Genomic DNA, 17,295 nt, shown 5'->3' with positions numbered 1-17,295 from the left:
TTAAGATTTTGTTTAAAATATCTTTCTGTATGTACGTATTGTGAAGAGCAAGTACTACCTGCTTCTGTCTGTGGTGGGCCAGGAGCAGCTTCTACCACAGGCAGGAATTTTTCCCCTACAAAGGATTCAGAAGTCCACCTTATTTGCTGGCTTGTGGCCAGGCGTTTTGTAAGAGAAATGCTGTTGTTCCACAACTGTAAGCAGTTAAAGTACCACCATTTCCAAAACACCAGCTCATGGCTCATGAATAAAAGCAGCACCCACCCTTCTGCTGCCAAAAAGACACAAGCAAAGGGAAAACAGCTTTTGTGATGGTTGTCCTGTAGGGATGGTGCAGGAAAGGAATAGCATCCTAGAGGTATGGATGTGCTGAGAGAAGATTATGACAGCTGGGCTACTTGGCTGGTGTTTGTTAGTGGCCATAACATTAGGGCAGGAGGCTTTATGGTTTGCACAGATGTGTACTGCAGCATCTTTAGGGCTTCATCCAGGACTCTAAAATGAGCAATTCCCTTCCTGTTGGCAGAGCTTCTGTCTTCAAATGGGACTTAACTGACTGCACTGGGTGTAAGTAACTGAGTGTTATAAATATTTATCACATTAAATACCTCGTGTCTCTGAGGATGTTACTGTGATTGATGCTGGGTTGACTGATAAGTTGACACAGTCCACATGGTGATAGGAGATACATTCAGAGAGTCACCATCTGACTGAGCTCAGCAGCATTTGTATCTCATTTCACCTTTGCCTGGCCTTTGCTCTGACCTTCAGAGACAACTCAGTTGCAGATTATTTGGTAATAAACACAGTCTACTTTAGTTTGACATGAACAGGCAAGTTCATGACATAGTTGTACAAACCTGTGTTGGGTCCTACCTTACTTGATTCAGAGATGTTGAAAGAGCATGTGATTAAATAGGTGCTTTCCCATCTAGGAACTCGTCACAGCAGTGATTGTTTTCCCAGGATTCTCCTTTGCACATTTTTACATAGCCTTGAAATCTGAATTTAGTGGGCACTAAACGTTCTTGACTCATCATACTGGGAAACAAGTTAATACAGTTTATTTATTAAGTGGGATTTCTGTAGGGCTCTCCATCCCCAGTAAAAATAAGCCTTGATCCTTGTCCTCTTTGGGTCACTTTTAAGGGTAAGAATAGTCTCTTGAAAAGCTTTTGAAAAACCAAATAGATGGGTGGAAAGTCTCGTTGCTGGTTTTGCATTGGGGTCTTGTGATCTCTGCCAAATGGACTGTGCCTATTGATCTCAAACAGAAACCCACCATCCCCTTGAGAAAGTGGATAGATAAGCGAAAAAGAAAAAACCTCATGTGGTTAATCCATGCCAGAAGAAAGTCAATGGCCTGGGAACAAATGATCGACTTTCACATCACATGTAAGTCCAGCTCAAAGCTGGGTTTATACCTTAACTTGCCCTATCTTAAAACTGTAAATCTCCAGCTCTAGGCTGTGGTGCCCCCTAAACTGCCAGGGGGTCTAGCAAGTCAGCTGGGAGGTCATGTTTGAGAGGTAGCTCAGGCACCTTCAGAGGGGAGCCTGGAGAAGACTTCTCCTGCCCACCATCTCTGGGAGGGAGCCAAAACATCAGCTCCTTGGCATCATCTTCAGCCAAGGCTGAACCCCACCTCACAGAAATGGTGGGAAGGAGGACACTGCACAGCCAAGCCCCAGCCTACCCTTTCCCTTCCCAGCTGAGGTTTCTACCCACCTGGATGCAGCTGCACTGAGCCAGCATGATTGTCCCTTCACCCTATCCAAGTCCTTTAGATGTATCTTATTCCTCATCACTATGGACTTTTAGGATCATCCTCTGCTTCTTCTGGAGGTTTTGAAGTACACTGCATCCCATCACAGCTTTTGGTGAGCCCACCACCCCAGGCACATTGCTCGGGGGCATGAGAAGATGCAAGCCTAGATGGAGCTACAATTATACCCGTGGGAACACTCTGCTGATGACACAGCTGGCCTCATTCATGGGTGACAATGTCACACATGACATGCAGTGCATAGTGGATATGCAATGCTTACCTTTGTCGTTTTGGCTGCTGCACTGTACGGTAACTCCCGTGTCACCACTGTGCTTCCAGGACAGCCACAGGCTGAGAGGTTTAAAAAGCCAAAGTTTGCAGCACATTCAGAAGAGAACTGAGCTGCTTTTCCATTTCTAATGCCCCTAAGTAGCTCAGATTAATGGATTAATGGCTTTCAGGAAAGCAAAATACCACCGTGTTGTTATTTGCCATGTAATGAAAGGAGTGCTCCTAATCCAGGTTGTGAACAAGGTGTGATGAGCCAGAGGGATTTCTCGTATAATAATGACTGGGACCTGGGCAGTAAAATGGAAGAACATATATTTCTTCCACAAGCCGTGAAACCAAATGATGTAGGGTAAGAAAACCACTGTGGAATAGCAATTATGACTGGGGCACAGGTGTGGAGAAGAAAGAGCTGTTCAGAAGAGAAAGAGCTATTGGAAAAAAAAGATGCCACAGTGGCTAACGCTTTGTGTTCCTGATGAAAAGGACTGCACAGGTACAAGGAGGGCCAGGTTGGGTAAGCCTGAATCTTTAGGTCTAGCTTGCTTTTGAGTATGATCATGAAAGAAGTTCTCCTGAGGTACTTTGGGCAATTTCTTTTAGATTTTTCAGGTCTAAACCAGTTGTGGTAGAAACTCTGCAGTACTACTTGGGATATAAATGTTGCTGTGGAGTTGTATCGTTCATAAGTACTTTAAACTCTCTAGATATGTATCGCAAAAAATACTACTAATCATGCAGAGCTCAGATAATCTCTGTATTGGAAGATGGTAGATTTCTGCACTCAGTGGAGAAACACAAAACTGGCAAGCAGTGGAACTGGTTTAGCTTTGGTGTTTTTAAGTAATTTATGGTATTCTAGAAGAACAGTTAAGAGCAAAATTACCTTGGGCTGAACAAAACACATTAGTTTAACAAAAGTGGAAGTATAAACAAAAATAATTTTATAATTAATAAAGCTTTTTCAAAAGGACAAATTAATTGAACAAATTAGTGGAAGATCTTGGGGCTTTCAGTGCAAACTGTGTCTAACCTCATTTTTAAGTCAACAGTGCTAATATTATCAGCCAGTTGTATGCCAAGAGACTTGTAGGAGCAGACTTTACATCTGACTGGCTGAACAGCTACATTAAAAAGAATCCTCAGAATAAATCAACCAGATAGGAGGTGGAGGAAAAAAAAAACAACAAAACCTTAATGACTTTTTAGTTCAAGGTATACTATAAAATGTTTTGGCCACAAGATCTTCTGGGATGGGAGCTCATTCTGTGCCCAATGTGGAGCAGCCCAGTGCTTGAATGTACTAGCTCACTGGGATCCAGTTAGGGGGGGCCCAGCATATGGGTGGCAATTCTCACCCCCTTGGAGACATGCCCCCAAAAACCTTTGTTTGTTAAGTCTAGCTAAATGCTACCTGGGCTGGAAGATGGTTGCTATGAGATAAATGCCAGGTAGAAAAGCTATTTAATTGAATTATGATGTTGGCAGAGGGACAAATGGGTATAACCCAGCCACGAATAAATGCTAGGCTGGAAATAAGCACAGTCCTGGCCTAGGAGTCTTCCCATTATGGGGTTAAAAAAAAGAAAAAAAGCTCAGATAATGTAAAGTGGGGGTAGATAAGGCAGCTGCTGGTGGGAGGAGGGAATAATACATTAAATTTCTTACCAATTCTCTTCTGCCAGGGCAATGCAAGGAGTTTCCTTTCAGTATAGGCAGAAGATGTGAGGAGGCAACTGTTTATTTTCCCTGATACACAGGAAAATACTTCATAATGAAGGCTACATCTTGTTGTCAGTGGTTAAAATATTGATACACAGCTGCTGGATAAAAAAATCAATGTATTTGGAGGGGTCTCTAATGATACTTTATGTAGTTCTGTGTATAGATAAGTGATAACCTCCTGCACATAGATTTCCTTGGGATTTAAAAAGCTCACAAAAAACCTCAACAAAAAGGTAATTAATTCCCCTGGATGTTTTGTTCCATATACTGAGCTTTGGAACTACACAGAAACTAGGACATTTTTCTGATTTTTTTTTTTTTCAGTTAAAGTAATATCCCTGGTACATACCAGTCTTCCTTCATAATCTTTAGAATATATCATTATATTCCTTTTCATTCTAAGAAATGACAGCTATAAAAGCTAGAGGATATCTGGATAGCTAATTAACCCTGAGCACTGCATTCTTCTGCCCAATCCAATACAAATGGCTGTTTGAGGTTCTCTCACTTTAACTTTATAAAAGGAGTTAAGACAAAATAAAGTATCCTGCTAGCTCTGCACATGACTTCTTACTTGCAATACAATGAAAGACAGGGTTATGTCCCACAAGGGAACAGCAACAACAATCCTGGATAAATATAAACTAGAAGAGATGTATTTCCAAGACAAGGTGTAAGATCAAGTTCTCTCCAGGATATTTTAGAGAGGATACTTTGAGGCAGCTACGTGTGAGCGTTGCTTTGTTACGCCATAATTTTGACAAAGTCATTCCAAGAAATGTCTGCGCACGTCATTGCCCGAGCAGGAGACTTCTGCATTGGTATGTCACAGCCTGGTGAAGTCAGCACGCTTGACTCATTCAGAACAATGGATCTTTTAAAGGGTGACAAATCAAATTGTTCATCCTGACTGTAAGGGTTTTGTTATGCAAAGCACTGCATGAGATTGTGCCTAAAGCAGGAATAGCGTAATGTCTTCAGTCGGTGTCCCCACCATAGCTGCAGCTTTCCACAGGGTGACCTGTTCCGACTGTATCTCGGAAGGTTCAGCTCCACTGTGGTTGTAGTTGTTGCTAGTTAGTAAGGATCATGAGACTCAGGTGTTGGTAATAAAAGAAACCAGAATGTTTTCTCAGTGTGCTTTTAGACCACAGATCACTTGCCTTTCCATCATCTGACCAAGGTGGGTTAACTTTCTTCATTGCTCTTTGATGGACCAGGATAGATGAGGCCACCTCTCATGATAAAGGGCACAAAAGCAGTCAATGTCAGGGCTGTTGTGCATGGAGGTTCATAGAAAGGGCTGTACACAATAACAAAGACGGTTTAAGTTTTTTTTTAATGTATTTCACCTAAAAAGGAGTTTCCAAATTGCTGCTCCCTCATCCCCACTCCCTCTGGTCAGCTACCTGACCTGCTCCCAGCTACTGGTAATTCTAGAAAAGGATTATCTCCAGGTTATTTTCATATCACATATCAGTGCCTCCTGATATACCCTTTTTCTCTTCTGTTTTCTAAATACCATTTCCTCAGGGTCTAAAGTTTCAACTTTAAGTAAGATCTTTTTTTGTTGTTGTTGTTGTTAAAAGTAAATGGGATTATTTTGAGAATCAGTCCCTAAAATTATCTTACGTGAGCAAAATGCATGGGCATTTAGGTCATCTCAGTTATACAGGCTGTTGTTTGAATCACTCTGTGATAAGTCATTTTTAGTAGGCATTTGTGTTAAGATAGCTACACTGTAAAAAAAAAAAAAGTCATCTCTATTGCAGGTTGGAAATGAGTCTGAGAGGTCAAACGAGTTTTAGGTACCTAGTAGCATGAACCTGGGTCAAAGAGTCTCTGGAATTGGCTTATCTGAAGTCAGGAGCTCACACGAGTAAGGCCTCTGGGATGTCACAAGTTCTGATGTAAGTTCTGCATGTGAAAACATCTCTCTCTGCCCAATCTGCCCACGCAGTTTAGCTTGTTGAATATTTAACCAGTTACTAGTGTATGTGACAATATTCAAATCGCTGAGCCTGGAAATCCCTAACAGAGGTGTGGGAGAGGATGGGGCCCACCAGAAAAAATTTCTACCAGTCCCAAGAAAATAGCTATCTAGTTTCTCCAAACCAAGGAACTTTTATTTGAGCCTTCTGCACTTTTATGCAATTTTGTGCCCCCCTGGCTTCTGATCTTCTGTACCAGCTCCCCCTCCCTGGCAGGAGGCACCTTGGCTGTATGCAGAAACGCTTGGCTTGGCAGATGAGGGCATCTCCAGCCCCAAAGCCCCAAATCTTCCAGGCACTTTGAGAAGCAGAGAGCTTATCTCCACAGCAAAGACACTTGTGCTGCCCCCAGCTTTGTAGGCTGTTCCTGCTGCTCTTTTAATTTAGAGAGAAGTGTATTTTGGAAAATAGCTTAGTGTACTCTCACTGGAGAGCTCCAACTGTGGTTCCACGCTGGCTGGTCCTGATGCCTTGGAGGTGAATTCAGGTGCAAATCTGACAAGACACATATAAATGACAAGGACAGAAATAGTGGCTTTAAAACACAATTATTCCCTTAGGTTGATGCTCCTGCCCAGCAGCACAGCAGGTTCTCAAGGAAAAAGCAGCAGTAGGGAAGGGAGTTTCAAAACCTTTTTCTGAAGTTTCCTGGCCTCATCCTGTAATTCTTATACACCCAAGAAGTCCTTACATCTGTGATCTGAATTACTGGTGCTGAGCGAAGAGTGAGAATCAGACCCTAATTAAGAGATATTGATCACTGCAAACAATTTGGCAGCCAGCCCTCATCCATATTCATGATGATTTATGCATTTCAAGAAGAATTGCAGAAATAACATTAATTTCAGCAGCTCTCAGAGCTGATGTTGAACCTTTTGCCATTCCATCCCTTTACCAGGATGGTTTCTGGTGGCCACGGGCTGTTAATTTTCCCTGTTAACTAAGGGAAGGGCTCTTTGGAGCCCCCACTCTACTTTTCTCTCTCACTCCAGCAGTAACTCCCATTCTTCCCAATAACCTTCAGCTTCCCTGAGCCTAAATGTACGACAAAGCCAGACCTTTAAAATGTTGGACAGAGACCCAAATTGAAGGGCACTGTGATAAATTCTGGCAGTGGTTTGACATGATGGGAAATTCATTCCTCCCACATAAATTATTTTCTGCACTTTTCAGGCTTTAGCCTTTTACTGTGCATTTTCAGCAATAAACAGTGAAATATGATATTATTTACTTGTGAAGCACTAATAATGCGTACACACCATAAAACCTGATGATGCTCTGGAGAGCTCGCAGTCACCAGCATAAACAGAAGGAAGACAGAACGTGCTGGAGATCCCATGCAGGGACGGCCGCACGTGCCCCGGCTGCTTCCCTGCTTTATGCCTCCCTGAAGCATCACTTAGTGCAGGCAGCCCAATTTATTCCCTGCTGATTTAGCTCCCCAAACACATGGGATGCCCTCTCCTTTAAGGTTCATCTCCTCTGATTTTTATAAACATCCCTAAGCTACTCTATTGCTACCTGACCCAGCTTGTTTGGTATCACATCCCCAGCAGAACTGAGCTCAGCAGGGGCTGTGAGATGGGGTAAAACCTGAGCCTTGCTAAACCCCACTGCTGGGGCTGCGGTGCTTGGGCACAGTTAACGTGGCACGGCTGGCTGCAGGGGCAAAGTGTCAGAAGTGATTTTCAGCATGTGTGTGTGTAATGTCATAATGAACTCCAGCTACTTTAACTTTCCTGCATGGTTTTGTTTTTTTTTTTTCTTGAGGTCTTTCATGTTGATTTGGCTTGACTTTATGTTATTGATTGTTGGGTTAGCTTAGCCTGGCTTTGCATGTTCAGACACAGACATGCTCACACTGTGTCCTCGTACCCACACTATGTCCTTGGCTCTTCTGTCCTTGGCTTTGTGGGCTGGGAGCTGGCTGGATCTGCAGCAGCAGCAGCCTTCTCCTGGAGAAGAGCTTCATAGGCTGCATTTGTGGCATCCCAGTGGTACTGTTTCTTTTGTTACACCAAGCCAAGGAAGTTTCAGATGAAATTAAAGGCAAAGCCTGGGATGCCCCTGGGTGCTAGCGAGCCTCTGAACCCAGAGGGATTCCTCCAAAAACCCCGGGAAGGGCTTGGGTTAACTGTGCAGGGTAGCTAGGTCATCCTTTGTCATCCCCTTGGGCTTTGGCAGCGTGAGGAGTGTGGTTTGTTTATCGAACCCTCAAAATGCTTGAGAGACAAGAGCTGGCAGCACAGTTAGCCTGTCTTCGAGTGGGGAGGAGGAACCTGGCCTCCTCCAAAGAAAATACGAACCGGCTTTGGCCATATCTATTATCATTATTGGAGCTGTCAGCTGAGATTCAATACAGAGCTTTAGATAGATGTACCGCGGCCAGCTTCCACGCTGACTTACCACAGCAGCGAAGGAGCCAGCTCCCATCTCATTTGTGCTCATTTAATCCCATTGATTTCACCGGAGCTGAGGGTGAGGGGGAAGGCAGAGCTGGGTTCTGCAAGCCGAAGCTCAGGGCACCAGCTTGGCTCGACCCCCCTTGTCCTCCCTGCACCATCCCCAGGAGATGACGGGGATCTGGGGACCCAGTGTCTTGTGTAAACCCCAGGACCAACACACAGGTATGAACTCTTCCAAATTAAAGATTTTTTTTTTCCCTAAATCAGGTCACTGGGAAACTGGACCGTAACCTTCTCATTTTCTGATTTCTATTATCCTCCCTCTGCAGTACATTCTTGCAGCTTAACTGTTTTGCTCCATCTTAAGGTTATACAGAGAAAGGGAGACTGTTCTGTATTTTAGCAGAAGTTCAGCCAATATTTCTCTGTTTTCCAACCCATTCCACAGAGGTGTGCAGCAGTCAGTCTCAAAGAAACAGGGCCACATCAACCACTATAAAAATATTGCGTCAGAAGATAGATCCCTGTGGGGTGCTGATTTACCTCAAGTATCTATACATTTCTGTAGAAAAATGAGAATATTCAGGAGAAGTAGTGAGCTGTTCTACAGCTAGAGTTTGCTGTCCAGATTAATTAAAGGGCTGGAGAGGTTGTGAATGTGATTACCTCTTCTTATCTTGTTCCAAAGTCCATGTAATATCTACAGTGTTTCAAAGTTATATATGCTTTTAAAAAAAATCAATAGCAGTGGAGTTCTCATTATCACCATCCCACAAATAAAGTTGTATGAGAAGCAGAGAAGGGAAAACATTGGTGTGGAAACAAGCTTCACCTTAACATTTGCAAATGGATTTTCCCTCTAAGAAAAACTATTGAAAAATCTCAGAAACTACTAATGCAAAACAAAACCATAAGCCACCATCATCACCTCCTGTAGGTGAGGCTTTATAAAGCAGTTGTCTGAGTACTCAAGATGAGATATTTGAGGTGAAATAGGTGTTGGATTTTGGTTTGGACACCAAACTTCAGCCTGTGACTCCTTCTGTATCTTTTTCTCCATGGACAAGGACAGTTTAATAGTAGGTCCTCACAGATGACCTGGTAGGACTTCGAGTGATAGAGACAGGTCTGTTCTTTGACCCTAAAAGCTGAATGCAGATGCCTCAAAGCTTCTCTCCTCCCAAGACGTGGTTGTCTCAAGTAGTTGCTGCTATTCAAGTCACTCCCATTAATTGAGAGTGCAGCATTTGAGATGAAGACAGAGTTTATACCTGTGAAGGATCCTCTCTGCCACCCATCTCAGGGGGAACTTGCCATTGCTCTGCTTGTGCCCTCCATTGCTGCCACCACCAGCTGGACCTTTGGCTGGAAGAAGGCAGCTTTATTTTTATCCCAGGGCTGTACCGATTTGGGGTGTCTGGTGGTGGCTCAGCACCAGGGTGCTGGGCTGGGCTGTGTTTGAACTCTCCAGCCACAGAGGGGTTCAGGCATTGCCTCTGCCATCATGTCCCTTCGAAAAGCCATCACCACAACCCTGTCAGCTCCAGGGCTGTCACGCACTGCCATCTGCAAGCAGCAAGGTCAGCAAAGTTGATAGTGCACTTTTAGCCTGCTGTGATAATCACACAGTCACAAAGGTTTTATAACACAGCTCAGAACAGGATCTGCCCTTTGTTATCCAAACGAGGTTGAATTTGTTGCCAGCACATGGTTATGAGTCACAGCCAGTTTTGACTGGGATTTCTGATTCTTGAACAAGGACTGATGAGGTTCCCCAGTAGCTCCCATTAATCTTCTTCTCTGCGAGTTCTGCGTGGCTGCAGTTGAAGAGGTTTTGTGTTTGTTCTCACTCATTTGCACAAAAGGTGACAGTGCAATGGGTCTGACAGCCAGGACATGGACGGGAAGGATCTTGTTTGGGTTTCAGGCCAGGGGTTTCATGGCGTCCTTTGTCATGTCTCAGCAGGGCCCTGCAGAAATGCAGCTGCAGGGAGAGGTCTTGGTCTGTGCTCATGAGACGTGTTAGTTTGATTCTCCAGGGATGAAGGGAGCTGCTCCCTGCTGGTGAGGCCAGGGCAGCCCATCCCCAGAGAAATTCTTAGCATGATGGCAATGCAAATGACTGCCCACTGCAGCCATAACAGCGTCTGTAAGCAGCAAAGCTACCCATGCTGTACAGCTTGGGAGGCTTCACGCTCAAAATTAGGTGGTTTAAGTCTCTCCTTAGTATTTTGGGAAGCTTTCAGACCAATTAAATCTTTAAAGATCACCTCTCAGCTCTTTGCACAGTGGCTTTGCTTCTGCCTTTGTTGCAGACTGTGTGCCTGTGTATAAACTGCCTTAAACACACCCGGAACAAGACAAAAATTAATCTCCTTGCTCCCCCGCCCTCCTCCCCAGACCACACTCTGCCAAGGAGAGGAGAAACCAGCAGCCCTGGGTTCACAGTCCTGGGAAACTGAGGGAATTGGTTTTCTCTTGAACCTTTCATTCTCCAGGTATCAAAACACTTTGTGAAGTCAGGGCCTGTAGGGAAGCAGAGCTGCTATTTATGTGATCAATAAAAAGTTTTACACGGAGCCTTGGATGCTCACAAAAGATGGGGAAGAATGTAGCTGAAACAGCTCTTCACATGAAAACAAGATGTTTATTGGTATTGAAACACCCTGCTAGGCTGAAATCAGATGCCAGGCGACTTGAGCTCAAGCCAGGATGGTTGTCATTGGGGAGGGGAGAGGAGCAGGCTGGCTTTTTGCACAGGACTAGCTAAAATTTCCCTGTCATTACGTGTAATAATCGAAAGATAAACGCACAGCATGGTGAGATTATTGAGGTTAGAGCCAAGGGGACAGAGCCAATAACATTTTATATATTTTCCTGCCATATGAATGCTTCACACCTTGAACTACTTTTCTTTTCTTTTTTTTTTTTTTAATTGAGGCAACAACCAATAAAAGAAACTAATGGGTTAGAAACCACGTAAGCAATCTCCCACTGAGCTTTATTCCCCACAGGCTCATTGCATCAAAGGGAAAGCAGCAAAATAGGGCGACCAAGTGCTATGTAACAACAAAAACAAGTTGGCTGCTTCCTGCTCTGCCCCACGCTCGGGGCAGGTCACACTGTCACGTTGCCTGCAGGGGCTGTTGGACTAGTGGGGACCACAGCAGCTGCCTGGGCTGGGATGAAGAGGACATTTCAGGGTTTTAGACAAGGCAGCACAGCTCTTGCCTTTGCTCTGCATTCCTCCTTCACCACTCCTTCAAATGTAAATACATCTCTCCACTAGCCCAGCTTCTTCCTGTGCCACCTCCACACTCAGAGAAGAGGTTCTTGCTTGCTGTGACTCCTCTCTTGTTGCATTTGAGTCTTGTTTTCTGGCTGGGAGGTGCAGAGAGACAATTTATCCCATGTCTCCTGCCTGCCCCTTCCTCATGAAGGGTAATTTCATCCCGCTCATGATGTCTTCCTATCCTCACTCCACCTTACTGACCTCAGCAATGTCCAATTAGCAAATCTGGGCCTCCTGTATACAGCAGATATTACTTCTACCTCATTTCACGTTTACCACTCTGATGGTTTTTGTTGTGCTCTCTCCAGCACTTGGTAATTTTGCTCCATAATAATGGAATCAGCATCTCATAATTAGTAAGAGCCATGGAAATGAGACACGGTGGGAAAACACTGTCCCCAGTGCTTCCTGGGAGACATCAACCCTGAAGTTTCAAAGCAGTCTGGAGGGGGCAAACGCTGGTTATCACACACAAATGTAGCCCGTGGAATGTGCAGCACTAAACCTCATGCTCTCGGTATGAAGCCTTGCAGTTAGCACAGAGCAATAGCAGCAACACGGTGCACAACTTTATCAGGTGCTCTGAAAGTTGGGATAAGGACTTTATGCAGGATAAACTCAAGGCTTTTTGTAAAGGCTCATCCTTACCCTAAATCCTGCTCTCAACCAGTGTGTTGCTCAGCAGGGTGGGCAATGCAGCTCGGCATGTTCTGCATCCACCATCCCAAGCAACACCTCTTACCTGTGCTTCTCTCTGGAGACCTCCTCTCCTACCCTGTGTAAGCCACAGCCGTGGAGCTGCTCTTCATTTCCTTCGTTACCTAACCACAAGCAAAGCTGCTGGTACCAAGCTCTGAAAAGATATGGGGAAAGAGCATTAAGATATAACAAATCTTATTTACAGCTTGGAGAATCTGCATTTTAGAGTGAGACAACATACTTAAAAATCAGGAGAGACAAAGGGGCATCTTGTAAAAAGTGAATGTTGCCTGGGCAACATCAGCATCTGTATCCCTGCATCTCCCCAACCCCGTGCTTAGCAAACGTCCTCACCGTGGTGCCTACGTATGCCACTGGCAAGAAATGTATCTTCCTTCAGTCTTTCAGCTTGTTTCACCTGCTCACTTTGCTCTGCAAAGTCCCAAGTCTGCACTTGCAGGCAGTGTGGGCTTCACCCCACACATATGCCTTCAGATGGAGCCGGGTTCAGTTGCACGCTCCCCGTTTGGAGCTGAACCACAGATCCTGGCTGTGTCTTATCTCAAAGTTACATTTATGTAGTAGTTAAGCTTGAGGACAGATGCTTTTTTTCGCTCCCCTGCTTTTTTTTTAACACTGTAAAAGAAAAACACACTCATCTTCCAGAGTTGGGAGTTCTCTTGACAGCAGAATGGTGTGATGGATGTGCCAGGGCATCATTTCATCAGAATATCAAGCCATGAGGCTGGCTACTGCCATTCATTCTTGTCATTTGAATCTACTTGATGTGTAAGATCACATTAAAATCCTGTAAGAGAGAAGTGCTGCATATCTCCTTGTCAGAGAGGACTACGCCGGTTCATCCATCCAGCCCTGGGACAGCGCAGGTGGAGGGGAGCTCTTCGTCGGACTATTCACTGAAGGTGAAACAAAAAAGTCTGCAGGTACCTAATACTCACCCAGCTCCATTTTCCAAAGGAAGAGAAGGACAACTGTCATAGTGTTTCTTGTTTGCAGTTTTCTCCACCTTAATCATTAAAAAAGTTGGGGTTTTCCTTTCATCTTGCCAATGACAAAAGGAATTTGTCTTTCTTATGACTTTTACTCTTCTCTGTTGCTTTTTTTTTTTTTTAACATCTTGAGCAGTGGGCTGGTGGCCAGATTTCTGAAGGTGTTTAAGCGTCAACAGATGCCGCTGGATACCTGGAGGGATTTTTCAAAAGCATCTTGCTGTAATTGTCTATGATATTCTTCACTTCCCATCATGATCTCTTTGGTGCATCCCTATTCCTGCCAGCATTGCATCTCCTATTGCAGAACTGAGTTGGACTTTGCTTCTTTTCTTACTTTTAATCCTAGAACTCCAGGAAACTGTACAAAGGGGGAACAAAATCGGCAAAAATTGCTTCAAATGCTTACATTTGGGTAGATTTTGGGGTCCTTATAAGTACTGAAGGGATGCTGAGAAGGTGCATGCTTTCATTTACAGCAGCAGAACTCTAGCATGAGCAGAGTCTTTTCATAGATGTGATCTTGCACTGAGAAATGTACAGAGAAATCAACTGCCTGCTCCCTTTGAAATGCAAAATATTCCTGCTTTGCAACAGAAATAGCCAAATTTGCCAGTGGATTTTGAGCATTTGTGTGTTTTCTTAGAAGCAGCAGTTAATTTGCAGAGATCTTTCTCGTCACTTTTGCCTACTGTAAATTGCGGGTGTCACGTTTATGGTAAAAATTTGAGTGAGATTTGCAGGCAGATCTGCAGAAAGTAATGATTTGAGGTTGGTCTCCTCCGCTGGGACAAACTGCAGGAGCCATCGAAGCCCAAGGTTGTTATTAAAGAGCCAAGGGGTCTGGAATTTCCATCCTGCAGTGCCATCTATAGCACAGCGCTGCGCACAGCAAACAGCACAGAAGCCAAAAAAAAAAACCCAACTGAGGCAGCTGGCTGTGAGAAACCTCAGTTTAATTAATTAAATTAGTAATTTAGGGACCATGGCCCAAGTTGTGGTGGACTGGATGAGAGTGGAGGAGCTTGAGGTGCGAGTCCCACCTGCCCTTCTGCCTGGGCATTCCTAATTTTGGGGGGGTTTGCAAGACAATTTCATCTCTTCCAAATAAATACAGCAATGGCCAGCTTTCTCCAGGGGACAACACAAGATATACTAAATCAGAGGCATGAAACCAAAACCCATTTTGACTCTGATGAGCAAAGGGAATTTCTTTTATTTTTGATTTTTAAACCAGATGTTGTTTTCATGCTCTGAAACCTCTGAAACAGCTGAATGGATTTTCTTCAAACTCCTCACACGCACAAAAATTCACCTTTGGGCTGCAAACAAGCTTAAGAAATTGCGCTGTGATGGAGATTTTTTTTTTCCCCCTTCCCTCTTCCTTTTTTTTTTGATTTGGAAAGTTAAAAAGACCCTAAAATAGAAGCTGAGAATTGGATTAAACATCCCTTTGTTAACTCTTAGCACTGCTCCAAGTCTGCAATTATCATTTCTTAAGGTGCCTGGCTCCCATCTCTCTCATACTTCCAGCTGCCACATTTTTTATTAAAATAACATTGAGGACCAGCTAATTTCTGATGCAGTCTGAAGAGGGAGCTTTGCTGAGAAAACTAAGAGAAAATCCAGATTTGGCCCAATTTCATGTGTCTCCAAAATTGACCTGTGAATTTGGGGAAGGAGATGGAGGTCACAGCAGCTGGGGAGCCCTAAATCAGGAGAAATGCCCCGTGCCCCTCATGGCCCACCAGCATAATTTGGCAGGAGGAACAGAGGAATGGTGTGGTGGTGTCAACTGCTTTGACCTGGGCTGTTTGGTACCAAAATATGTATCATGAGACCTGTGATGCTAACAGAGCAGAAAAATAGCACAGCCAGTTCATCACCAGGAATGGGTAAATTCCTCTCAGGTAGCTTTCCTGACCTAAATCTAGCTAGGAAGGGACATGAGAAATAGAAGTTGTAGTTACATCATATACATGCCATATGTAGTTACCTGAGAGATGTTGTAATACTGCGGAAACCCAAGGTTTGTTCCCATCAGTTCTCTGTTTTTCAAGATCAAGCTGAAGAGCAGGTTCCAACAGAAAGGTCATGTGGGATGCCTGATCCCAACAACAGCCTCATGGTGATATTCAAAATATTCAAGGTCAGGTGGGACCTCTGAGCAACCTGATCTGGTTGAAGGTGTCCCTGCTCACTGCAGGGGGGTTGGACTAGATGACCTTGAATGGTCCCTTCTAACTCAAACCATTCTATGATTCCATGATTCTGTGATTCATTAATGTATTGGGGAATGCATATCTAGCTTGTTACACTCCTTTTCTGTAATGTATGGGAATATCTAGGAGCATTGGATGCTTGGGAAATGCTTTCATTGACCAAAGGATGGGCCAAAATCAGCAGCTCCTGCTCTCACTGTTAATTTTCAGTGACCCCCATCTGTGCTGATGAAATGTCTTGCATGAGTGACTACTCCCAGTCTGAACACAGAGCAGACAAAGCCCTGAGTCAGTACAGGAGGAAAGTGGGTGAGATTTGCCAGTGTTTGAATAAGGGATTTGAGCCACCCAAGAGCACTGGAGATGGAGAGGCGGCCATTCGTGACCTCTGGAAAGGATCTGGTGAGAGCAGGAGGAGCCAGACAGGCTCTGTGCAGATGGATGCGTTAAGTCAGCTTGGTCACTAGCTGTTTTAACAGAAAATTATATGCTAAATCAAACACTAGAAAACAAATTGCACACTCAGCTTGGCTGGAAGGTCAGCTTCTGGCACAGACAACTTTTCTCAGTGGAGGCACATCCACCTCCCACGGGACCTGCTGCTGGGATTTGCCTTTAGCAATGCTGGATGGCTGGAGCAAAAGCCAAGGGCAGCCTCAGCACATGGGTGCTGTGTTTGCTGCCAAAACTTGGGCATTTTCTTTGGTTTTCCACTAAGGAATGAGTACAGCATGGGGCTGCTCTCTGGAGGTTTGGCTCAGGGTGGAAGCAAAGCAGGAGGCTTGTCCATGGAAGGGCTGGAGCCTGCTTGGCTATAGGACTTTGGGCAACCCAAGATGTTCCTGGAGGGAAAAGATGTGGATTCATGTGCCCTTGTGAAAGGGCAGCATCTCCTGCTCTTGAGTAGGAGGCAGGAAGGGGTAAACCAGAAACTCACTGTAGCATCTTAGCTAATGAAATCAGCAGTAAACCTCCCCTGTTTACACCCACAGCAGCTCCTCCCCTTGTTCTTGCAAGCCCAGTTCCATTTTCTTTTCATTCTTGTGCATGTATCTGCAAATAGCCGATTAGTCGTGTTAGACTCTGCCAATAAACTGTATGGTTTTTATTTGTTTCCCTTCCTTCCAGAGTTGGTTTGCATTAAGTACCATTGCAGCATGCAGAAGGCGTTGGGGCAATACCTTGGTGGCCAGATAAAACAAGTTATTATTGAGCATGGCCCCTCTTTCTCACAAAAGCAGCCCTTGGAAGATGCAAGCAGCTGGAATACAGGTATTCTCATGACCATAAAAACTTCATTTTACTTTTATTGCTATCGAAAAACCCTGGATAGGTACATTTCTTATCCAGCTGATTAATCTGAGATTAGAGGTCACCACACCAACAATTACACAGATATGTACCTTTGTGCATGTGGAAGCAGTGTATCCCAAGCTCTTTCCAACAGAAAATCAAAGGTGAAGTGTTGCTAGCACAGAGGCACAAAGAATACCCTCCCTTTTTCATCTGAGACTCCAGCGCAGGCTCGCTACACCCACTTAGGTTCCTTTCAGCTCCCAACATGCCTCCAGGTTGCCTAGCAATCCTAACAATATTTTACGAGGCCTTATTCCAGAAGCACGTTTTGCTAATGCCAAATTTGAGCTAGAAGCTCCAGGAGAAGCATGGAGGAAGCCTGAGATAGCATCACTCCAATTTATTACAGCCAGGATACAGCGGAAAAAAACAAATAAAATACTAAATTACCATGATGGGTGTTTAGTAGTAAAGTCTTGTATCGTACACCATGAGCCAGAGTGCTGGCAAGGGTGGTCTCCATATCATCAGCTGACTATAGCAACACAACTGTGTGTCTGTGAGTGTGCTGAGGCTCCAAAGAGGCACCTCTGAAAGGA

Source organism: Antrostomus carolinensis, unplaced genomic scaffold (genome assembly GCF_000700745.2).
Source record: "Antrostomus carolinensis isolate BGI_N321 unplaced genomic scaffold, ASM70074v2 scaffold534, whole genome shotgun sequence".
NCBI classification, from domain to species: domain Eukaryota; kingdom Metazoa; phylum Chordata; class Aves; order Caprimulgiformes; family Caprimulgidae; genus Antrostomus; species Antrostomus carolinensis.
The sequence above is the reverse complement of the archived record's forward strand: the minus strand, read 5'-3'. Positions refer to the sequence as shown.